This window comes from Solenopsis invicta, chromosome 6 (assembly GCF_016802725.1).
Source record: "Solenopsis invicta isolate M01_SB chromosome 6, UNIL_Sinv_3.0, whole genome shotgun sequence".
Taxonomy (NCBI): Eukaryota; Metazoa; Arthropoda; class Insecta; order Hymenoptera; family Formicidae; genus Solenopsis; species Solenopsis invicta.
The window spans coordinates 3,015,654-3,042,884 of NC_052669.1; the positions used below are offsets into that span (position 1 = coordinate 3,015,654).

Genomic DNA, 27,231 nt, shown 5'->3' on the forward strand with positions numbered 1-27,231 from the left:
GACAATGTACGCAGATATTAGCGATTTTCGTATCGAAACTGTATTGTCCGATATTTCATGCCGATTTACTATATGTCAGATTTATAGAATATAACCATTGACAGTTTCGCATGCAACGTGCAATGTGCACGGGAGCGATTTAAATGATCCCCATGTTTTCGGAAGTTCTCCGTAATAATAATGCGTACACACTACGCGCGGACGTAGTGTGCACGTATCAGCTGTTTTTTTTATTCATTGATAAATCGATAAACCGTGTTGACTCTTGTAGCACGCGACTTGCTTGATGTTTGCATCACACATTGTGCAAAATTTTGTCGATGCACTTTTTTTACTCGTTTTTTAAAATCCGGATCAATGACACACACGCACACACACACACACACACACACACACACACACACACACACACACACACACACACACACACACACACATGTACACACACATGTATATAATGCATTAGTGTTTCCACATGAAACGTACTGTCACACGCCATGGATAACCGTAATATCTGTAGTGGTTTTATTTGAATATATTCACTCTGGTTTTTTTCCGACGCATATACCGTTCGAAAAATGCATTTACTTCAGTTGGTCTGATGGAACAATTCTACCAAATTGTAAATTTTACTTTCACGTTTTAATGGTCAATGTACCAAAAAAACGCAATATATAGAGACATGCATTTGGTAGATGTTAATTATTGAGAAAATTTTTTCCATGCCTTTCATAACATGAGAGGACATTGCTTGTTTGTTTTGTACTCGAATAAAATTCTTGAGGTGATTTCCCTTCTTGAGTGATTATTGCTTTGCAAATATTTAAAAAATAAGACGCATCAAGAGTTGTAATGTTTTAACTTAAAAAATAACTTAAAAATAAATACTTGTAAAATGTTAGATTGTTATTTACGAAAATACGAAATTATGAGAGATAATAATTAATTGCGATTGATTTATCTTTGTTCGTAATTATGTTTGATACTATTTAATTAAAATTATATATATGAGAGTACGATTCAGAGATATTAAAAAAAAATATGCACGGCAAGCTGTATCTAAAAAAAAAGGGAAAATTCTGATATTTTTACGCTTCACCCCTTCTAGCTAAATTATTGTGTGTACATGTTATATTTTATATTTTTATCTTTTCGATTATAAAACCGCAGCTCCAAATGTATACGATTCATCTTATGCTGATTTCGCGATATGAAGAAAGTGTTTCTCTGCGTAATGGCAATATTATCTATTGCCGTTCTATCATTAATCTCTAATAATTATTTGTTAGGGATCGGCAATTATTGTGTAACACGTGGTCGGTGTGTTCAATGATCGTGCATGACCAGCGTTCAGGGCGACCACAGTTAACCCGCTCTCTCAACCCTGACGACCAGCTAGATATTCGGTCAGCGCATTCCCTAATACCGTCCCATGGAAAATTGAATTGTTCGAATCGTCAACGGTCGACTGAGTAAAGCCATCAGTATAGAGGACTGACCTTCGGCCAACGGGGCGTTAGCGCCGGACGATACTTCAATGACCAAAGTTAATTTACGTTGCGCTTCTAAATACGCTGCGCTCTGCAAAGCAAAACTTGCCTACCGATATGTCCAAATGGCGTCTCGTAAGAATCTGCAGAAACTTACAGTTCCAAAAAGAAAACTTAAGTTTATAAAACTCGACGGTTATTTTTGCGCTATTCTTGTATGTAATACGAAAGTTTTATAAAATATTTAACTGCAGAATTTTATTAAACGGCGACGCGATCGATTATGGTACACGTTCAACTCATCTCCCGTATATCCATGGGTAAATATACAATAACTTAATTAATCGCAGTACTACGCGTTGTAATTTCTGCAGCACCGCACGTTAACGTCATGTAAATTGACCTTAATGAAACTTGCATCAAGCGCATTTCTTTCAAAGTTGGCGTATCACTGGACAGGTAATTAACAATTTGACGGTACGTGCCGCGTACATTAATGTAGCCGTTAAAATTGCTAACGTCTCTTTCTTCTTACTGTGAGAAACTTCTATTCTAATTGTTTCATTTCTTTATATCTCTGGGAAATGTGGGGTACCAAAAGTATTATAGACTCATTATATTATTACATAGCATTAAAATATTTCGTTGAATCGTTTTTTATTTAGATATTTTAAGTCTTGCTGTACTTAGCAAATTATAATATTACAAAATAAATTAATTCAATTCATTATGTTAAAATAATGGAGAAAAGAAGAGAATTGAGACATCTATTATATTTCATAATTTTATTTGAAAGACACAGGCCGCGATTATAGTTACTAGTTCTAATAATATACATTTACACATTATAAAAAATTCTATAGCTGTTACCATTTTCATAAACCACGTATCGATTTGTACATAAATCATAATTATAATAGGAGACCATGATACCCCGTAATTTCTTACGTCCTTTCTTATCTGAGATTCCACGTAATTAAAACCTGTCACGTGAAGAAAGTTGATGAAGCGGCTCGGTATAAAGGGGTTGAGGAAGAGGACAATGAGGTCTCGTCTGATGGCGCAATTAATATGTATCAAGGATCTAGGTCTGTCTACTCACTATCCGATCCAGACCCTCTTTTGCCAAGTACATTACGGATGATAAAAACCACACGAGGAATTGTTGAATGTTTTATGTCTCGCTCCGTGAATCTCTGCCGCGTGAGGGAATCTCGTAAGACACGGCCAAGAGACGAATTTGTAATGCCGGAATGTTGGCGCATTTTCTTCAGCGAAAGGAGGACGAAGAGCACGGAACAGCGGTGACCCATAATACCTTAAAAGAAAGAGGAGTGATAAATTCGGCGTGAGGTGACGACGGGAGGCATGCGGATGTGCACTAGGGGGTTATCCCGTTTCGAAGCAAAATAACCCCGCAGTTGCATCCCCAGGATAGGGAGGGTCGTAAAAAAACACGCATTTATTCTGCCTCCTGGTCTCCTCTCGTCTCCTTGTTATTCGTCTCACTTTTTCTTTTCTTTTCAGTCCCAGGTGTTTTCCCACACCTCATTTATAGCTTCTTTTCCACTTCCAATTCTTCCACATTTTTTTGTTCCTCTTTGCCGCAGTCTCTTTCCCCATCTATCTATCGGTTTTATTCTGTGTCTTTTTGCAGAATCTGCGTCTCGATGCTTCATGCTGATTCGGTGGTTGCATCTCGGCGTGCGACTTTTATCTCGTTTCCACTTCGAAAATTGAGTTGGTGTGCAAGTCCTGGAGCATCAGGGCGTAATTTAACGTTCTGAAAGCCTCTCTTGGGTGTGGTTTGCAGGAAGTTATGTGTCATCTCGAATGCGCACGCGGCTTTTGGACGGATTAAGTTAATCGATATGCCCTTTCTTTTTTTCTATATATATAGTTTAATTCCTTTGCAACGGTTTATGAAAACTTCACATTTGTTATTTTGCTCATATTAAAAAAAAACCAGTACTCGATCGATAGTACGTGTATAAAAAATTTGTATTATTTTGTTATACATATTTATAATATTAATACCGTTTGAAGAAACGCACATTTATTTTTATTTTGTATGCAGTAGTGATATAAAATACGAAAAATATTCTTCGACTGATTTTACTCCGACATCAAAAATTTTTACAAGGAAGGAATAATATAACTGTTCGCATTAAATGTTATTGCAAATCTCAGTATATACATTGAATTTTAATGTACGAAAATTATTCTTTTTAGAATTTTAATGACTTATTTTAAATTACTTCTGCTTTCATAATTTGTTATATTAAATTTGTTTCATAGATATTTCTTCTTTAGTATTACTTCTTTGAGTAGAATATTAAGAAAGAACGTTTAATAAAATTGCAAACAACATTATGAGATATAATACTTGTGATTTCGAAAAATAGAAGATCTCCGTTGCACAAAATTCATATAAAGAACTCCCTGCATTGCTTGTCCTGCCAGAAATATATCGTCCTCTTTCTGTGTTTCATATATCGAATTACTTCAACGATCTGGAAAAATGAAATACAGTCCTCGAATACAGTTACGCGCCGAGAAATTTGAAGGTCACGTTATCGTCGACGATTTATAACTTTTATCCGTTGTCTCGATGTTACATTTTAAAGATGTCGTGTATATATCACTAGAAATACAATATTATTATTTACTGACAATATACTGACATATCTGCAATAGTATGAACGTGACTATACACAATTATTGTTTCTTTTTCAAATTTTATTTTCTCTTTTTATTTTTTTAGTTTTTTTATACTTATTTCTTATTACTTTACTTATTAAATTAGATATTACACTCCTCTGATTTAACTATATTGCATAAAAATAGCAAGAAATTCTATTTAAAAAATATTTAATAAAATTGTAAATAACATTAAGAGATATAATATTTGTAATTTTGAAGAAAGAGGATTTGTACAGAACAATTCTTTTTTCTCAATTTTTATTCTCTCTCTCTCTCTCTCTCTCTCTCTCTCTCTCTGTAGTCTATTCAGTTCTTTTATCTATTTCCGTTTTTTGTCCAATCTTCTAGCAATCTATATTAATTTTAATAATATCTCTAAGATTAGATATTATTATCGTGATCTTACTATTTCCGATATCATGCAACATTACATCAAAATAGAAAAAAATTTTTCATGATTTGACGATTTCGTGTGTCACGGTTTTATCTCACTCTGAATAACTTCCATGTACTGATACGCGACGATCTCGTTTTTTTTTCTCAGCGACTGCGGCGATTACACGAGCGGCTTCATAACTCCGGTCATGATATATCGTTGGCCAGCAACTTCTCCGCTGGCAGTATTAATCGGCCATGAATATAATATCTGGCGGCGGCGTCGATTTCACCCGTGCGATCGTGCATTGTGGCTGTTCTTTTTACGCTGCTTTTTTTTTCTTTTTTTTCACTATCGGACGTGGAATCTAACTGGTTTCCGGAAAAGGAGGAGTACGCGAATTTAACGTATAACTTTCCCGCAGCCGGAATGGCCTTTCCGTTAAATTGAATTAAAGTCGGCCACCTGAGCACTCAAACTTTGTGATCCACGTCAACGACGACGGACGCGCGAGATTCTGATCCTTAAATCCTTGCACCGGATCATGGAAGTCGTCTTGAATTTCTCTAGCAACAGAGTCGCATTTCTAACGATAACTGCTATGCTGTTAGTTACATTAAGTCAATTACAAAAATGCAATATTGTAAGCTCGATGTAATTACAATATTTTAAAATTCTTTGACTGAAATATTTTAGCACCATGATACGGATTTAAATTAAAATATCGATTTCTCTTAAGAACTTCATTGATTTATTTATAGCCATTGAATAATCGCATTTTCTACATTTTGCACAGTCTGCCATTCAATTATTGTGTGTGTATTTCCGATTTATATGTAATTATCTTTATGAATTTAATTGGGTTGAATTAGCGTAAGCGCATTGAATTAACGGGGGTGTGCAGTTCTGTATTTAATGAGCTCTATAGAAATAATACTGGCATAAAACTTAGCTCTTTTCACATATTTGCTATTGGATCCAAATATCATGAAACAACATAATCCAGGACGTTGAATTATAAGAATACATAGTATTCATTTGATTGAATTGTCATTAATTTATTTGTCAAATTATTAATGTGCTATTTTGCTTGCACTATTTTGTACATTTAAACGTATATTATATCTTTATGTCAATCAAAATTTATACTAATTGTAGTCGGATATATAATATATTATTTTGTGAATTGCGAATTATTATATTCTTATTGTAGTGTTATACTCTCAAATGTTTATACTGTATGTAAATCGGTTATTGAGTTCATAAAACAACAAACGATTGATACCTGTGTTTCCAGAGACACAATATTTTCTACGATATGTAAGAAAATCAAAAGCGGAGAAAAAAACAAAAGCAATAAATATTGAGAAAAGCAATATAAAAAAAAGGAATAAAATTTTCATTTTATTTATGCAGTTTAACCGTGGTACATAATGTTACTAAAATCTCACTTTTGTTTTCTGAATAACGTTTACCATTTAAATTGGAGTTCGATTGGCTCGGATCGTAATGATGAAGTTACCTAAAGTTTCCGATAGCAGTAGCCATTTAAAAAATTTTATTTCCTGCACTTTTCTCACACTTATTGAGAAGAAATCTTGTGAAGAATCCTAAGGATTGTAAATACTTTTAAACAAGAATCTTTACAAAATCGCATTGCTTTATATTTAATAAGTTTTCATTGTTTCATTAATACGAGTAAACTTTACAAGTCTGATTGATTTTTTTCTCATTTTTTAGATTTTCGCTAACACTAAATATTTCCGCTTGCAGCCGTAGTTCATTCCGTCGCGACGCTGTGGCTCTTTAGTTACAAAGAAGATCGTGATAAACACATTGGATAAAGAGCCGGGCAACGGCAATAAGTAGTAGTATCGCTGATATAACTCTACGGAACTTCTCTGTTCTCCTGGGGGGGCTTAGCCGTTGGCCGGCTACAACATCCTTTACGATTATATTCTTAATGGTCTCGCCTGGTTTCCTTGCCGCGCATCAATCGCATCGAAGGGAAGAGAAACGGCACGGACAATCATTTTCCGAGGTGGATCGGAAAATAGTCGTGAGTTATCTTCGCGCGGATCTAATCGACTTATTTTACGAGACATCGCGAGATAAGGTAGTAGCGACAGGCGATCGTAACGATGCGGGCTGTTAAGGGCTTTACTGCGCAAATTTGTCGAGGTTCCGGAATTGCGTTGTTGGCTCGCCGACGTGTAAGCAAACCGCATTCACTACGTGTCATCACGCAGTGGTAAGCGCATTGTTGACTTACGTGAAATCTATGAATATGTATGAACAACGAATTCAATGCGTCTGTCTCGTGAATGTTTTCAATCCGACTAAAATATGAGAAAAAATTCAGATTCAACACGCATGAGTGCTTTTTAAGAGAAGAGAGAGAGAGAGAGGGAGGAAGAAAAAGAGAGGAAAAGAACGCTCGCTGGAAATATCTATGCGGCCTACATTTCGTGCGTATGTGTGATACGTAGAAAATATTCTGTAATATTTTCGATCGATCAACGTACAGAATTTTTCAACACGATTTTGTCGTAAATTCTGTTTCCTTGGTAGATTAAAGGCAATATAAACGTAGACGTGATATATATTTTGATACGTGTCTTCATCAGTAATGAAATTCTGTTCTGTATGGTGTATTGTCTATGAAAAATAACTCGTGATATCTTGGAAAACATCCGATACATACAACATCGCTGTTTATCAAGATTTCATCTTGAACTCATGGATTTCTAGATTTATGGCAGAGCGCAACGCGCATATGTGATCGATGCATTGAGAGAAGATGTCTTTTTCTGTCACAAAATTCTATTTCAGTTTTGTGTGCAATTTCGAATTGCGTTCCGCTCACGTTTCACGGGTATGCTTAAATTGTAAAATAAAAGAATCCGAAATGTCAAATATGCAAAAAGTTTTATATCTCGTAAATATTAATTATTATCTCGTCGCAGATTGTGTTTGCTTTTAATTTTATTCGCGTCAAGGCTGAGTTATTTGACTTTCCGTTACTGCTTACAAAAGTGAGCGTGCACCCACCTGCCTTAATATTTTTACATTTTGCGTGGACGACGGCGAGACGCTACTAACCAAGTGGAACCAGCTCTCACGTAGACTAATTTTAACAAGCATAGCTATTCCTACCAACCCAAATGCAGTTGGCATCTCATATATTTTGCTAATTCAGTGCGCGTACGGCGTACCTCACCGTAATTCAGAAAATAATGCAAAAGGTGGAATGAGCGTAACTCGACCCTCGTCCCTGCGCAATTTGAAAAATTAATTGCGTAAAGAGGGGAATTCGCACGGTGAAACAGCCGGTACGTAGACCGCGTACGAATTCACCCTCCGATAGTCCGCAATGCGGAATTTCTGGTTCGAACGTGAACGCGGGAGAGCATGAAAGGAATACGGAAAGTCTTTTGTAAACTTACAAGACTATTTCGGAATTGCGTTAACTTTTATTTGGCTGTCATAGAGGTGTGCAAGTCAATTCTTGAACGGGGCAGTTTTAAAACACAAGACGCCGTCGAAACTTTCGTGGGCGTATGTGCGCAATTCCGCGTCTTCTCTATACGCAACGAGCGGTGCGCGCGAATCTTCTCTTGGAGAGAAAAATCGAATGAAGCGATTAATCAACTTTTCTATAGTTGGAACTCTTCAATTTTTATAAGAACATAGTGACTGTCAATTTATATTTATAAACGTAACGTAATTTCGCTTGTCATATATTCATTAAATTAAAACTTTATATTTTATCATACGACTAACGAGTTCTCTCTTTTTTTTTTGTTACAGGTAAGTCACAATTTTATGACTGAAGTTACTTTGTGCAAGCATTTATCAGGTAATGGTATCTTGTATGCAATTTATTGAATTCACCTCTTTGCGTTTATCCTGACGAAAATCAGTCTTTTTATATGGAAATGGCTAATTGAATATTATAAAATAATGGTTTTGCGAGGCGAGGTTTATGACGTACAGCAACGTCGTACAGATATATTATACTTATGCATATGCACGGAAATTTATAAACAAAATATGTGCCAGATATTCGTTTATATATACATATAATGCGGTTCATTTATATTTATATTTTCAAATTATAACAAAATTTTATATTACATAAAAATGTTCTCTTTTATTATCAGTTATACTATATTATATGTTACATTATCATCAACAAAATACAGAGAGACGAATATCAATATTAAATCTTTTTGTAATATGCGAGAGCAGGACTTGTTAAAATTATTGATAAAAAGTCTACCTCCAATATTTTGTTAGGCAGATCTGATTCGTTCGATAGTCGAATTAAATATCAAGTTCGTCACGTTATGATTACGGAATTTATTTTAGCAAAAACGCTGAGGGATAACCCTCATATCCATTACATCCTCCATTTGCACGAAGCTTCCAGCGTGCGCTCGGTCGATTGCCTTGTTGATGAATAATCTCTGGATTTGTATCACAGCACTAATGACCAGCTTGTCAAGTTTGATTTCTCTTCAAAGATACACGAAGATTCTTTTTTCTTGTTCCAATTTTCTATTGTCTACAAATTTCATTGCGACTGTTTGACGTATTGGCAGATTGCGATTAATTATCGCATAAACAAATTAAAACATTTGTTGACTTTTATTTTACTTTGACTATGTGAATTAATTGTCAGAACAGTACGGATATATAATTTATCCCGTTTTTGTGTATTACCGTTTGAATGACTTTTCAAAGATTTCGATATATTCGTACAATCCACATTCATCATAACAAGAGTAAATTATGCAAAATTTAATTCTATTTAAAATATTTGGTGCAAATTATTCTGACTAATTTTATCTAATATCAAAATCAGAAATTAATGAAATTTGAGAAGTTAGAGATGATAATTGCTAGAAAATTTATCATTTCTAAATTTCTAATTTTTATATTTTTTTCAAATATATATTTATATAAATATTTTTTTATTGTATTTTTTTATTTAAGTATAATATTTATAATAATATACGAATAATACTATTATAAATATTAGCTCACCCAAATAATAATCATAGTTTTTCAATATTTCTCATATAAAATTTTATAATACTCTGTAATTCATAACTGCGTACATCATATATTTACCTTAAAATATGAAATATGTTAATAATGGAAAGTTAATTAGATATTTATTGTTAATATTATTAGTCTTTGCAAAATTTTAATTATATAACTCATGAACACATTTGCGAAAATGGGATACAGTTTTCTTCAATAATTAAATTTTCTTAACTTTTAACATTTGCAAAAAAAAATTTAATTATATAACCTTTCATAAACACGTCTGCGAAAATCACAGTTAAGCTTTCTTCAATAATTAAACTTTTTTAATCTCTAATAATTGCAAAAAGTTTTTTTAAATATTTTATAATTTTCGTTAAAAAATATGTTACAATAATAACGTAATAATAACTGTATGAACAAAAGAGATTTGAAAGATCACTTTAGTTACAAAATGTTATAATTAAAGAATGTTATTATCGGTAGATCACTTCAGTTACGGATTGTTATAATTAAAGATTAAATAGCATATCGTACTTCCATTTTTTGTAGACAAGAACAAAGAAAATTTATTAACTAAAGGTTTTCAACTACATGCTGACAATGTAATATTGCACATGCTTATAATTTGCATCGAAATGGATTTCTGAAAGGCGAAACCCTCATTAAACATCTTCATTACCGGCGTATTGCACTGGCAGGATGCATTACGCGATCTATTCGCTTGCTACTTTATTATAGCAAGCAATCTTAGCGAGGCTGACAATAAGTCCGTTAGATAACCGGGTTTGCTTAGCCCTGTTTAGATTTTCAACGAGCGCTTGGCTCGTTGTTCTAATTTTTCGCCTTGCGGAAGTTTCTCATTCGTTGTCGTGAAATTGCTCAAAGTCTACCAAAGCTTTTTAAGATTTTCCAGAACAATGTTCAACTTTAATCAAGTTTCCAATACCTTATCCTCTTCTTTGTCTAGCGCGGTGTTAATTAAAAGATCACAAATTCAATAGAATCGACTTACATAAGAATATAAAAATTGATTTAGTCTAATACAATGCTAAATTAATTACACCTTTTTGTACAAAAAGATAATTTTTTGTTTTAAGAATATCAAGTTGCTTGAAATTTTTAATACTAACGTTACATTTTTTACAATTCTTTCAATCTGAAAGTTATGCATATACTACTTTTAATTAATCTCAATTGAACGTAAATAGAAATAAGGTATCTGAATCAAAAAAGGCTAACTTCTGAATTTATCTCTTAAAAATGTACTTTTTACGTTTAGAGTACTTAAAGTGTCATAAGAAGTAGGAAAAGAAAGGCTGAGAGAATTATAAGAGGCAGCAATGCGTCTGTTTAGTGCAAGAAAAACTTACAATTAGTCATAAAGTATAGTATGGGTATATGAGCCATTTTTACAAAAATTTGCTGCAAAGTATTATGTTGTTTTATGATTTAGTATAACATATGTTATAATATTATTCAACTGTCTATTTATAGAAAATAATTTTGTTTTTGTCATTAATAATTATTTTGGTAAAACTGATTTAAAATATAGCATTCAGGTTTTTCTTTAAAATTTTTTTTATTTATTATTTTATTTATTATTTACTTTAATTCGGGTTTTGTTATATTCACAAGCATGTAATAAGCATGTAATAAGATCCAATGTTTGAGTTAAAAAATTTTTTATTTATTTACAAATTTTATGTAAAAATATATTTTATTTCCATAAATAGAGTTTTAGAAAATAAAATTAATTGAGTAAATCTTATTCAGCGTGGGTATCTTATGTTAATTTATTATAATATTTTAATACCATACATATACATAAATATGCTCGCTAACTAATTTTATTAGATAGATATTATTAAATCTAAAGAAGTAGGCGTTTTCTTAAGCTTGGCATAATCTTGTTTTACATTTAGGCCCTGCGCACAATAGAGGAATATTAGATATTGGGAATAGGAATTCAAATTTTATAATCAGTTTTCTCAATGAATATTAAAAGTAACGTAGAATAGATATGAAGGAAACGCAAGACATAAATGTGCTGTACATAATACAACATATTATTTATATATCTGTAGAGTTCATTGAGCGAACTGATTCTAAAATTTAAATTTTTATTCCTAATATTTAATATTTTTCTATTGTGCGCTTATCTTTATTAAATATTAAATTTTAGTAATATAAATTTTTTCGTTATCGAATGCAATCGTATTTCTTGAGAAAAGATGAAGATTTTTTGTTGAGATGTACGAAGTAGACACTTCCATTACTTTTATTTGTCTACTTTCGCGAAGTAGGATGAGAAGATCGATAGTGAAATATAGGCCATCTCACAGTGCAGCTAGAAAATAATAATGGCCTGCTGTTAAGAAAATGATATTGATTCGTCGTTTATCGGTGAAAGGACGATAAGATATTAACTTTTTTTCGGGAAATGTGGAAAGCCATTCTCTGAGCAGGTTTTATCATTTTTATTTTTCATTATATTTTATGACGTATGCGCACAAAAGTACCAATTTTGAGAGTTAAACGTTATTTCTTCATAAATTTGCAAAGATTATCTATAGCTACATTAATATATGAGCGGAATCGCATTCAGTTACCGCGCGACGGCTTTTTGTTTTCAAAAAATAAGGGTATGCAGTTGGAAGCGATAAATTTCGCTTTCAACAGACCACTCCTTGACCCTTTCCGCAATCTCAGCGACTTCCGTAAATTCTCTGCTTTGAAGAGCATTCTCAAGCACACCGAAAATATGACGCACTGCTATAAATGGTCCTACTCGTCTCCAAAACTTTTCTGACAACAGGACGGAACTCTAAACTTTCCTTCGCAATTTATGCATTGCGCATTTCTCATTTTTAAAATATTATGATGTATTTTATTTAAATTTTATTTAAAAACACCCCCGAAATATTGTAGGTTTTATTTAAGACAAATAATCAAATTACATGAATTTAAAATTGAGTGAAATCTTATATTACAATAGTGATTACTTTCTTTCGCGAAATGCGATTAACTAATGGCAGTTGTTTTTTTTTCTCTTCCAAGAGCGCGAAATGTAGAGATCAATCATTTTCTATCGGAAATGGAATATTTGTTAAATGCGAGGGTAAGATATCGTTTTTTCTATTATCAAAAGGCCATTTTCCAAAATCGCACGTAAAGTGCTTTTTTCTCTTCTCAAACGATTCGCGATAAATGGTATCGGCACGAACAATCACTTTGCAGTTTCGCGTATCTCCTCCATCCGTTTGATTGACGATCCGCCGCTTCTTGTCGTTGAACAAGAGAGGCCGTCATCCGGTCGGCAGCGGACGATTTCCTGATCGTGGACGTGTCGTGTGCCCACGAACGTCGACGGACCGGTTCGCAGGATTTATCGCGTCGCATTAATTGGAATGAACGTGTCTGCACCACCTCTGCTGGCGCGTTCACGTGAAACACGAAAATCCTCTTGCGCCCCACAGTGTGAATAACGACTTTGGATGCCGACACGTCGTCTTCTACGCAGTATCGTACTACGTAAACGCTTACAGAAACGCTTAGAACAAATCGCACGATTCTATGAAATAAATATTTTTATATCGTTACTTTTGAACGCAGTTTTTTAACATTTTAAAATTTAACTTTGTCCGTACTTGTCTGAGGAAGGCAAAGAATGGCACTGCGCCATAATTTAAAAGTCATAAAAATTTCTGATTTAAAATATAAAATTACGCGCTAGAATGTAATACAATGAAATTAATTTAATTTTATTGTGTTTTAATTAATTAGTACTTTAATTAACACAAGCTTATTTTAGCTTTATACATTTTATTAAAATTTTGTTATTAATTGAAGGAGACATGAAAGGATTAATTTTGTAACATACATGTAAATATAAGCGTATAAATATTATTATATTTGCCATATTTATATAAGTTTGCAGACTCTAGTGCAGAGTAACATATTATTTACTTTTTATCTGCAATCTAAGATTTGACATAAACGTGGTATGATCGCAACTCGAAAATTAAAAATTAGATTTACTTTTCTTTCTGTAATACTGTAGTTTTAATATGCTTTTCAAACGCTCAGCATCGACAAGAACGCTCTGCTATTTCAAACTATCCTGAATCTCATCTAAAGATATCACGACTAGCTCAGAGCTCGCCCTCGGTCCACTTAAGGTTCAATTTTCAAAGCTCCCGAGATCACCATCCTCACCATCACTCCGTCTATGACCTTCATCCTTCGTCCTACGGAGCATCTTTCCTCCGTTTTCAGTCTCAATAAATTACATTCTTATCCTCGCATGAGGAATTTTATTTGTATTATAAAACTGTGTGTGTGCTTTTTTTTATCACAATTTTAGTTAATTGAAACTTAATTTAAACTGTATTTTTTTCTACACGTCTGGACATATTTGATGAATTGTTGACGATTGGGCTCGTATTTATAATAAAATATATTTCATTTGTTACTATCGCGCGAAATCTTGATGAGAGATCTCTTATCTTTAAATTTAAATGTTAAAGTTCATGCAAGTAACTTTCACTAAAATTCAGACCGTGATAAATCTCATGTCAGGAACATCTCTCCTTATATGCATTCCTCTCTAGAGGTTTTTCGAGAGCTAAATTGAAAGTTTCGTGAACCACGAAAGAGACCTAGGACACGTTTTCGGTATGCCGTAGTAAAGAATCTTGATGGCTTGCAATATAGCTAGCCGTCTGCAAAGTACAACAACAACAACAACACGACCAAGATACACGGCGGCGATACCGCATTTTAAAGCAACATACCAACGATACCGTAGCTTAAAGTAATCTTGCCCAGCGTCACTCTTAGCATCGTATCCTCGAAATATATTAGGCCGCTATATAGATTGTCTGAACGCCCACAACGTTTGACAATTGCGTTACTCTATCGATATTCGATACGATGTAGAATCGCCCGATAGAACCGGTCTAGAAACGACGAAGGGCGGGCTCACGACGTAGCCCACTGAGATACTTTGAACTCTACTCGTAGCCGTAATTCGTTGCCTTGAGCATAGCGATCATTTGTATCGAGAACGGCGCAATCTTCCGCGCCACCCTCCGCTCGTCAATCTTGTCTACGTACGTATACAAACGCAATTAATTGCAGCAAGGATGGAAAAGCTACCACAGGTTACACTGAATGGAAGAGATTACGGACTGCGGACTAAACATTCCAGAAATGCTCAAACATACTGCAACGTGCGGCACAACGTCCGCGGGAGGCAATCGGTTCGAAGTTGCTTGGACGTTGGCCAAGTCCGTCTCGTCTGCAGGCCGCATATCTCCGGTGCGCTGGCGAATAGAAGATGGCGACGCGCGGTGGAGATAAAGAGCGGAGGAATGAGAGAGACGAGAACGAATGCGAGGGTGGCTTTAGCCCGTGTGTTTGGATTGGGCTGAAGTGGGAAAGTAGGCAACTTTATTTATTACTTTGCACTCTGCAGAAGGCATTTCTGCGGCTAGCGTGCTCCCTAGTAAACGCAAGCCGAACTCCATTATAGCGTACTTTCCTCGCTTGAAGAACTCGATTTAAAGAGAGTCCGTGTACTTTTATATTCAATTTTATTCTTTAACGATCTGCGCCAACATCTACTCCGATTCTATTTAGCATAAATTTATTTAACTATTGTTTATCTTAAATTGTTACATTATTTACATTCAAACGCGCGTATTCTGTATATCTCTGATAAGCAAATTAAGTAATTTTCTGTATAATCGGAACTATCATATAAATCACATTCATTATTACGAAATTAAATACGTCCAATTTCACGTTCCACGTGAAATTGAAGCAATAAATTAAAATTGCTAATTCCAATTGAGAAAGACCTATAGACGGTCGTAACTTGATCTTACTGCTAAAATAATAGATCTATAAAACCACCTCTCTCCCCGAAACCGAAAGTAATGGCGCATAATTCAGAGAAAAAGAAAATGTACTTAAAAACTATACAAAAAACATTATTTCAGCATTGAGATCTTGCTGTAACCGTCCATGAGCTTTTCTCAATTTAAATTTGTTTATACAACGCGCGGTCTTATTCCAATTTTAAAATTGCTAATGTTAAGATTTAATGGCACCTATCAATAGCCTAATATTGATCGTTAAAGCTATCCTCTTTCTCTCTCTTTTACTCCTCACTCGCCACAAAATATGTTACAAAAATCAAGAGGGTACCCCACTTACGGAATGTTGGTACACATAACACGATCCGCCAAAGCTCTTTCGTTTCTTATCCTACCTTGGTCTCTCGTACTCGGCTTCTTATCTTACCTATTGTATCTCCAGCACTTTTCTTTGTCTAGGCGTAAACAAGATTGCATTTTATGCTTGAGCTTTGTATGCTTTTCAGCGGCGAAGCTTACTTGTGTTCCTAGCGCACATTTAGAGAGGTCTTACAAACATTCCCTTAGTTGGCATCGTTACACTGATGTCGCCGTCGCAGCACGTCGCAATCTGCAACGAATGAGAATTGAACTTCTAGTTGGCCGAATGCTCATACACGTTTTATTTCAAATGAAATTGTCTTTGAAATTTTGGTAAAAAAAAAAAACCTCTTGAGAAGAATTTGTTTATCTTCAATCCGGATTATATTGCGAAAGATATGCAAATACATATTTTAATAATTATTTACAAATAACGAAATATAATATTATTTACTTTCATTTAGAGGAAAGCCTCGTGGACATTATTAGATTGAAAACTGTTAGATTATTAAATCTATGTATATTTCTTCTTTCCAATTTTTTGCAGCTAAAATGTTATCGATTAAAAGTCCAGACAAACATTTATCTAAATGACAGCAATCTGCTTTTTGTAGCTTTGATTAATTACATTTTCGAAAATTTGATTTCCACTATTTAGCAAACAAACTTCTATCGTGAAATCCATGCACACATTGGCATTACGTTTCGATATGCTATTATCGTTGTTAATATCAGTTAATACCGTTTATTTTTTTAAATTTTTACTGCCTCTTTCGGCTCTGGCTCTGCACCGTTTGCAATTATCGAATCTGTTCTACCTCGAGCCAATATCATCCAGTTTCCATTCAATGGCGCATCATTTTCCACATCTGAAACAAATATCCGATTTCAATGATATCCTACTGCTGCCGAGATGAGATAAAAAAGGTCACTTTCTGGTATTCACTCACAGACTTCGAAATGATTGCCGTATACTCCATTGTTTCCCTTTATGAGCTGACGTATGTCCCTTTTTGTTTCTGACCTCGACTATCAGTCATGCAATAACAAACCTAAGCACAATCACAGCTCCTTTATAGTCGTCTCTTCAGAATACAGATTACATCATGGTTCTCCTTAGCGAAGTCTGGCATGACAAAACGTCAGACATAACTAATGAACGAACTCTCTAATCTCATCAAAGATGAGTACTAACTATTATGCGCGTGTGTATGCGTTATTATACGTTTATTGCTTTTTCAAGTTGCATTGTTGATTTAACGTATTTTAGTTTAATCTGCATTTTAGTTTAATATATTTTAAAATATATATTAACTAATATAAAAATTATGATTGAATACAGAATATTTTCGTAAGAAAAAATATTCAACTTGAGTTTTCTTGTTTAGAAATAACATTTATTTTTATACAATTTTTACAATATTTGAACTACAGTAAGATCTTTCTGTGTAAGTGTATGACTGACTGACATGAGGGAAGTATCAGTCATGCAAACTTTCTCAAGTTTGGTCGAAGTTGTCTCAAAACATTATAGAGACTTCACGATTATTAGAACTTTCGTGAAAGCCGTGGCTTTCCGTGTTCTTGCTGTCTCATCAGCAAGTAACCACATCGATGCACTATGCAAGCGCTCCAAGGTCCCTACAATTTCATGCTATGTAACTTCTCCAAGTTAACGTCACCGTGTATGTTATGTTATTCTTAGTACCGGTAGAAATATAAAGAAAACATTAACTTAACGTTAAGCAAAACGGATTTGTTATTATCTGAACAAGAATTAACAGATTAACGAGGAAGAGTATTTTATATTATGAAATGATTTTTTCGTATTATATCTGCTGGATTTATAACAATCATTGTGTATATTATACAATATTAATTGATCGACGGTAATTTAAACGCGCTACGGATAAATTTGCTTTACATGGTAACTAAATTTCCGCTCGCTAAATTTCTCTACTTTTAAGTCAAGCGGAAATATTTCAATGTTTTTTTCTCTATAAAATTAAAAAAAAATATATATATTTTTTTTTCTTCCAGATATCTTTGTTAAAGCACAATATTGTAACTCTATCAAATAGCAGAATATCTGATTTCTTATTGATGAAAATCTGACATTGTTTCGAATAACATGATGAATATAAAACTGTAATGAACGTCTACATACGTAGAGATTGTTGCATAAAATTAATATACCGCGTTGCGTAAACATAATACGTTTCTAAGTATAGGAAAACTTGAGATTTGTTCTAGCTATCATCGGTCAAAGTCACGATGAGCTCCGATGAATCGCCGGTAATTGCTTCAATATAGTTTGAATGACGTGTGTCGCCCAACTTAGATAGGATTTTCTCCCTATTATTAGAAGTTCGTAATAACAGTCAATTTGACATAATTTGATTCATTACGAAATAATCATACAGAGCCATGAATCATTTCAATTTAGTAATCAACGTCATTGTGACGTAAATGTCGAAACATTTTTTTTTTTTTTTTTTTTAAATAATTTCTATGTAATGAAGATGTTAAATATTTACGGTATTATGAGTAATATATAGGTGTATTACGAAAACGTTTTTATTTTTTAATACGGTCGCATAAATTATCTCTGTTATTATACAGATAGATGTGTCCGACGTTTCTATATATTTCTCGTAACGTTATGAATATTTAATCTTTGTCATACGACACAACGTGTTCAAAATACAATCAAATATGTCGTTATGTCACGTAAAATATCTACTAACGAACTCAGCCAGCTTTTATAACGCGTAAAACATTTTAAAAATGCGATTCATAAATTTTTCGAATATGCAGAGCATCTCGCGAACACGTTATATGAGCTTCGATTATTTAAAATTTTTTAACACGGTAGAACAGTTTTCTGTTTTTTGAAAACTTTTTAAGTAAGAGAATATTAATATATTACACAATTACATACGATTAATGTCAGATGTGTGACAGGTACTTACATGCACGACAAAAATTATCCAGTTATTGTCAAAGTAATCAACCGGAGACGATTTTAATGAGTGCCCTAAATTTCCCTGGAATTAGCCATTTGGCTCGAAATTATTGTTCCGTACGGTAGCTTCAGCATTTTAGGTAAATGTTACAACTGCAACTGGCGTCGCGCCATTATACTACGGACGAACTGCCTACGTGATCGCGCGTGACCCAATGTTGCATCTCCGTTTCGTGGCAGGAACCACGTGTACGCTTGAGTGCGCCGATGCTCACGAATAATGCAAATAGCGAGTGAAAAATGCAGCAGTTCAGACGGCCTTAAGCGCGTTGCCGAGAAAAAGCCTTTTACATATACATCCGCTCTTACGTCGTTTCTCACAGGGTGAGACTCGCTTTAAATGTACATTCGAACAAAATCCAAGAAAGCTGATAAATTTTATGTCTCGCGAAAGTACATTTTGCAAAATTTTCCGCCTATTCCTTCCCTTTAATCTCTACTTTTTGTACTTTGTATTGTAGTAAAGAGAAACGCACCTGCCTCCCTCATATTGCATGTTTGGACAGGTATGATGGAGCACGTGTCTCGTACTTCCTCCTTACTATCAAATGCGGCACGTGCACTTACATGCCAGCAAAATGGATTGTTCATGATTCAAACGGTTTCCCATCTTTCTGTTCAAATTGCAAACAAATTATAATAGATTGCGGATGATTAATTATTCACGTAGCAAAATAGGGAAAGTGCACAATACGTAAATTACGTGTTTTCTCAACCGTATAACTAAATTATTATAATAATATGATGCTAGGTCAACGCGTATATTAATGAAAGATCGTTTATAAATTCGAGAATAAATGCTAAGTCATGAGTTTAGACCAAAGTATCATAATTAAATATTTCATTATTTGCAACAGCAGGGTGATTTATTGCAATGTAACTGTAATAATATAAATAATTTGTACACATATGTCTGCCAGCTGATGGACCGACTTCGTTTATCATTTGACGTGATTTGTTCGGAGGATTTTAAAGTCGATATCGTTCACCTTTCCGCACATTCTTTCCATTCAACCTCATCGGTCACTCGATTTTTCACACCATTTCATTGATCCGAGCAATGTAACGTCGTTCATCTTCATTCTCTTGTGTGACTTCCAAGCGTTTTCCCCCTTCGCCTCGAAGAATTCCCTTCTTTCCCTGGCTTCTACTTACGCGTAATCTATCACTTACCATTCTCACGAAAATCGAACTTTTCACTTTCTGCGCGGTCGCTTTTTTGCGTGCAATCGGCTTAACGGATACTTAACGTCTAAAGAAATATCTTGATTAATTCTGGGACTTTCAATTGGAGGATTGTTCAAATTTTCAAATATAATTTCAAGATAAAGGGGATGTGGAGTAATAATAGTTACCAACATAAAAACTTCTTATTGTAATGTGCAGAAATATTACATAAGAATTGAGATATTAAAAAGTTACCTATATAAAGTCATTAATAGGATTAAAATTTCATTCATAAGCATATTTTTCATACAAAAGCATATTCTTTAAACAAAAGTTAAATAAGAATTGTGTACTTTTTCATGTGTAGTTTCATTTTGGATAGAATTATTAAAAATTGCATAGTAATAAGTATTTAATAATTATTTAAAAATGCAGTTGCATATTTCAAAATGCGTGTATAATATCTATTATTCCTCATCACGTATCCCAGCAGAGAGCTCATATTTCTCTTAAAAAAACATTTGGGAAAAATATACATGACAATTGCATTGTTTACTCACATGTCCTTTATTTTTGCCAAACGTGACGAGGTAGCGAAATTCCAGGGAAATTATCCATTAATGTATTAGATTATACGTCATATCATTTACGGGAAAACTTGTCCATTTCGTATTCCGGTCTGCCACTACATTCCGGAACAACAACTGATCTCCCTGCCGGCGAAATAGTTTAAAATGCAGCTGTGCCGACAGGACGGAAACCAATCCTTAGCATAACGAAAACGTGACTGACAACGAGAACGACGACGAGGCACGTACATACTCGTGAGAAGTCATGTTCCCATAGAATCGTGCGAAAGATCCAATCTAGCGCGCCATAAGCCGATTCGGCGTCTCCGATAAAGGCGACTCAATTCACTGGTCTAACCCTAAGCCTGATCCGTCGCTGACCCTGCACTACTGCCGCTAGAACAATCACAGAGTGGTGCCACCAGACGAAAAGTCAACCATCACGTCCCAATGCCGACCGGCTATTTTCGTTACTCCAGTATTCCGGTTGTCGGAAAATTCTGGCAATATCCGATTTTAAAAACGGCCAACGCCGAAATCCCCTTCGAAAGATTTATTAGTTGAGTGACGATTTTCGCTTTAGACTTACGTACACTTGTACGAAGTCTGATACGATAATAATGTTATAATGTGGTATCTGAGACATTATTGCAAGAAAATTCTATCAGCGTTCTATACGTCTCCTGCACGAATTAAAGGAATAATTTCCCGTTTATTTTTAAAGTTTAATTTAATCGGGATTTGAACTATGGCTGCCTCAATAAGGATATTCCACTCATATTTGAGAGTGTAGTATGAACATAGACGTGGAATATCCTTATTGAGGCGGCCATAGTTAAAATCCCAATATCCGTTGAGACTTTGTGGCAGAAAAATCGTGCGAAACATGCGAAAGAGCGAGGTACGACAAAGAGAGTAATCGATTGAACGAAAGTAGACTTATCGTTATTTCTTATTTTACGTTTCCTGCATCTCTATGAAAGTAGAAACGTAGTCGTTTTGCGTAGTCGCTGATTTCTTGCTTTTTATCTTTCTCGGTCTTGTCTACTAGTTTTAAATTTACGAGATACGCTGACTGTAGATGCGATGAAAAACTTCTTCGTGGAAGAAAAGAAACCCGTCTTCTACGATTCTTATTGTAGCGGTACAAATGTCTGACAGTCTCATTCGTTTAATTCTGCAGTCTCCAAGATTTGATATTAATATTTTATCTAGATATCTCTCGAAACATTCCAAAATTAGGTTTCAGAATTAAAATGTTTCGTGAAAAGGTATAAGAATAGAAATTAATTCTTTCATGATATAAATTGTGTTTATTAATGTCACATAATAAAAATATATTGCCAAAAGTATGACCAATGTTGATTTACTTCTCAAAGTTGTACGTACAGTTTTTTTTCTATCTACTTAAATTTAGCGTTTAACAAAATATGTCGATAATTATAGAAAATAAAAGTGTAGTTTTTTATACTCAAATATTATTTTATTTGCGAAAAAATGTACTTAAATTATAGACATTAACATTTTATAATTATGTTACAGTAATTGATATTAACGCGAATTAACGCGTTGGACTATATCTGCAAGCGTGCAATTACCCTTTGATCTAAAGATGTTAGAGACAATGTATGAGACTTTACGTACGGTGACGAAGAAGCTAAAAATATAATAACGTGACTTGAGTTACGAGAAGATCGCGTACAAAGATAATATCACATGCAGCGTCGAAAAATAGAATGAAAGTTATAAAAGTGTGCGTAGCATCTCGTTTCTGTAAGAGAATTTTTACTGCAATCAAAGTATCTTTTAACATTAAAGAATAACGTGCGTGTTTTATCGGCTTTAATATTTTTCATAATTTACCTGTATTATGGTGTCAAAGAATTTATAGATGAAAGACGATGATCTAGTAAATGAAATTAGTGATAATTGTATTATTTTTCTTAATATATATTACTATGATCTTTAGACATTTATTTTTAATATTTTTTTTTTTTTATAAGAAGTCTTTTTATAAGAATAAATTTTTTTTCTTTACCTTTTTCATATGTACAGTCACACACATAATACAAATAAGCGAAAAAGGAATGTCATTTTTTAATGAAGGAAAATTGGTATCTAATAATATTTTTGCGTTAATTTTACAATTTTCAGTTTATACAAGCAATTTCCAATCATATACGTGTTTAATATTTGTGATTAAAAATTGCAATTTTTTTTATTTACGTGTGTCAGAAGAATAATATGCAATGCAAACAACTTTTCCCGCAGGGATGATTGATTCGTATAGTCATTTGGGTTGAGGGAATCCACAGATCCGAGCTTAATATACTTTGAATATTCACACGCATCTAAAGATGCATTTTGATATTGTGACAAATAGTTGAAAATAATCAAAGTATAAAGGCATAAAATTAACAAATGTACGTTCTAATATATATTATATATATTTAAAAAGCTCAAACTGAAAATATTACTTTTTACATTATTTGTTATTGAAAGATCGTGGTTTTTTCTTTAATATAGATGATTACTTAAATGTTCAAAGTTTTCTACACGAATGTGTTAATGTGAGACGTAATTGCCTTTAAAATATATTGATTGCATCTTTGATTGCACGATACCTGATCGCAAACAATACTCTCTCTGCAACATATACAACAGGCGAATTTTTATACATTCTCGCCAACAATCGCCACAGTATTTCTGGCTAAAAGGTTCCACCGGGTACGTCAAGTGAGCAGAAGGGCGCCACAGAAAGCGAATATACTGCACCAATAAAAGTAGGATAAAGTAACGTATCAAAGGAAGAATGGTCGGGTTAGTAGAGGCAGATTTCAGCACGCGTAGATATTATTATTGATTCACCTTGCGAAGAAATAAATCTTTTTCTCGGAAATTGTTACCGGTAATCTTCACCGTTTTTGTTTAACGATATTCTCCTTTGTGCCGTGTTCACCGAATATTGCCAGATAATGCCAGCTATAGGTTTTTCCTCTGATAAACAGTAGGTACCGCGTTTATTATCTTCATTGTTCGCAAATTTGCGTCGTAAATTTTAAATTTCTTTTAACTATTGCAGATTATATTTAGAAAACATCTTATTTATATAATTATTATAGATATTTTATTATCGTAAATTTAATTGAAAAGTGAACGATTATTCGCAATTTGGCATAAATCGTAACTCGATATGTCACCTGTTCTATCTGTAAATTCGTTTACATTTTATTGCAAGAATTTTATTTATATATTTGTTTATTTTATTGTTACAATTTATGTTGGTGCTATTTACACACGTGTAAACTTATAGAAAAGGTTACATTGGTGTGCGCTGCGGAAATAAATAGCGAAAAAAGAGATAAACTGTGACGATCGGAAGTGAACGGGAGAAATAGGTTGTGGCTCTTTCATAGCAAATAAGCTTGAACTTACGAGATTGGCACCGCTCACCGGAATTCATCCGGAACGTTCCTTGGCTATTACACTTCCGGATTATAGAACCGGCCGTGTTATGGAGCTTTCGCGGCAGGTAGATCGAAACCGCAGCATTCTGTGGCGTCGTCGGCGAAATTTGTTTACAGTCCGGAATTCATACAATTCTGCGTGCCTTCGCGGCGATTAAATTTTAATGGTCTCCGGCAGATTGTAATTCTCCGTGTAATTAATTTGTACACGTTGGTCAGTCAAAGAATGTAACGGATTGGGTTGAATAATAACGTCCTGTGTGTGTTACCTACTTATTATTTATAATGATAGACATTTTCGTTTATTTTTATGTCGCTACGCGTACAATTCTAGATATTTTAGTGTTCTATTTTATATAAAGTTTTTTTTGATCCATGGAATTTCTATCAAAATTTTCTGAGACAACAAATCTTTTTAAGTGATTGATGACTAAAAATTGATGCAATTCTATTAATTTCAAATTTTAGGGGTGCAAATAGATGCAAATTTTACTTTAATTCCAAATAAATGTTATTTATTTGGAATTCAGTCTTTAACAAAATATTTTATTATTTAATCATCTATAAATAGTTTAGATTTTTTTGAATTAAGAACTTGATTAAAAGCTAACATACAATCCCGATAGAAATGCAATTTTCCTAGACATCCATCCAATTACTGTCTAGTATTATTGGATTCTCATTAGTCGTAACAATATTGCCTGAGAAATGAACAAAAACTCAATATAATTTTTGTTTAATGGTTGAAACAGTTTTCCTGATAAAAATACACTGTAAATATCTGTCCAGTTATCGTTCTGCACATTTATTGCCAGAATTAATAGATAGACTTACTAAGTTCAGATTTTGCGCATCTTTTGTGCGTAGTTAATGCAGGCAAAATGTTATATCTTGATTGGAATCGTAAATCTTAAATAGTTTTACTACTTAGTTACCAGATAGAGGTAATGTAACTGTATCTGTTACTGGTCAAAAAATGCATAAAATATTTACCAGAAAAGTTTTTGTCATAAATTTATCGGCTAGTTCAGATTAATCGAAAACTAAGTGAAATAATGGCAATTCTCCCACGACAGCTTATCGATATTTATCGGGAGCTTGATTAATATTCATCATCCTATTAATTATACTCTTTGTGAATGAATGGCTGTCTAATAAATGACATGAATTTAATCCGTCATTACATCGGATTGCAATAATCCCCGATAGAGAAACTACAGATGCTTGTAAATACCAATTTATTACGTGCATGTCAATAAACTCGCCAAACGTTCTCTCAAGTGCGTCCAGTACGAATGAATATATGCGATGAATTGTGATTCTGCGTCAACGGATTTTCAGCTGAACGGCTGATCAGTTCAGTCAGTAGGGTATTTGCTTGGAAATAGTCCCTTTCAACGCGGCTTATTGCTGAATGTAATGTAGTCGTTCGAAAATGCAGAGAGAAAGAGAGAGAGATGCGCTATTTCTTGGGTAACGATTTGTAACGAGGCACATCGATTTGTAACCCATAGATGAGAGTGATAAGAGAGAAAATAGATTTAGTCGTGCGCTTTGCGGTCCTTTTTCTTCTCTGTCGTTCGTATCTATCGAAACGCTTCGCAGTAAATCGGCAACTCTTCGTCTATCGGAGAGTTTCTGATTATGAAAGTGCTTCACTCACGCCGTTGGCCCGCCCAAGTAGATTACGCATGTGCATCCAGGTGTATACGATGTGTACACGTGCACAAACTATCGTCAAGTAAAGTGCGTACGTGCGTCTGCATATATGCAGATACGTCTGTTCACTCCCTCCTGTTTATGCACAAGTACTTACTGCAAATATCTGCAGAGCGAACAAACCTCACTATAAGTAATGTTTGAATTAAAATTATTCACCGTGTAGTATAAGATACCTCTATTTACCCCTGCGTTGCTAATTAGAATACGTAATATAATTAATTTAGATTATTTACAAATATATATGAAATAATATCAGAGATAAATTAGTTAAATTATTTTTTTTTATTAGTTAACAAATTACGGAATGCAAAGAGAATTCATTTTTAATAAGAATACATCGACCGATATTTAGAATTTTATCTTTTTTTATAATAATTTTAATAAGATTTAAATAAAAAATTTTTCAACTTTAAAATATATATTTTTTTATGTAATATTTCACAATTTTACACTCTGAGCAGGGTGAATATTAAATAAGTGTACATTTTAAGTACGAATAATCAGTTTTAATAAGTTTGCTTATTAAATTTTCACTTTGTTTACTTGTAGACTAAAATGTCCCCATTTTAATCTCACATGCGCGCGCTTGTCACAGGAATATCCAACTAAACTTCCTTTCTCTTATTTACATCCTCCGTTTGTAATGATATTTTACTGTTACGGCATTCCATGCGCGATTCTCTTTTCAGCTCATCTTCTGCTCAAAGCAGACGAGTGGAATTAAGATAATACCGCCTAAAAAGTTAAGCGAAAACGTTTAATGAAATGCCGACTTGCATAATGTATAAAATTGATTTAAGTACCCAATAAGCCTTGACTTAAATGTTCTTATAATCCTACGGCTAAACTTCACCGACAAAGTTGCTGAACGTCCCAGATTTTCTAGAATTACTTTGCTTCTTGACGTCTGGTCATGTAACCTGGCTTTAATCGTATTTCGTCTTAATTTATCACATTATGGCGTTGAAAGAGTTGAAAATGAAATTATATTTTGTCTGCGTTTTGCCTTTTCAAAAGAACAGAATATTTTAAAACGTTTGAAAATCCATTAATGAAGAAGATATGTTACCTTTTATCGCGGAACTTTGATGGATATATACCTTTAGAAACATTGTCACTTTATTTACGTTAATGCATCAATTCATAATTATGATGTAATTACTCTTCCTCTGCTTTTATTATTATCGAGATAAAAGACCGTTATTTAGTAATAACGGAGCTTGCAGCTCCTCGCTGATATTTTGATGCCTTTCGAAAATGAGCTTGTCTCACGCGATCCTCTTTTTATCTGCTGAATTAATAAAATTAATTATGCAAAGTCGTTGTCACTGATTTGATAATCACCCGAAGTTAATCGATGCACAACATAAATTTCTGCTCGACAAAGTAGTTCTGAACTCTAATAAGAATATTTTTCT

At 33.7% G+C, this 27,231-nt stretch overlaps 1 protein-coding gene across 11 annotated transcripts in view; it reads left to right on the forward strand.

The window, feature by feature from the left end:
- Positions 1–27,231, forward strand: part of LOC105193883 (peripheral plasma membrane protein CASK) — a 196,950-nt gene that overhangs the window by 102,083 nt on the left and 67,636 nt on the right. The gene's annotated exons all lie outside the window — the stretch shown is intronic.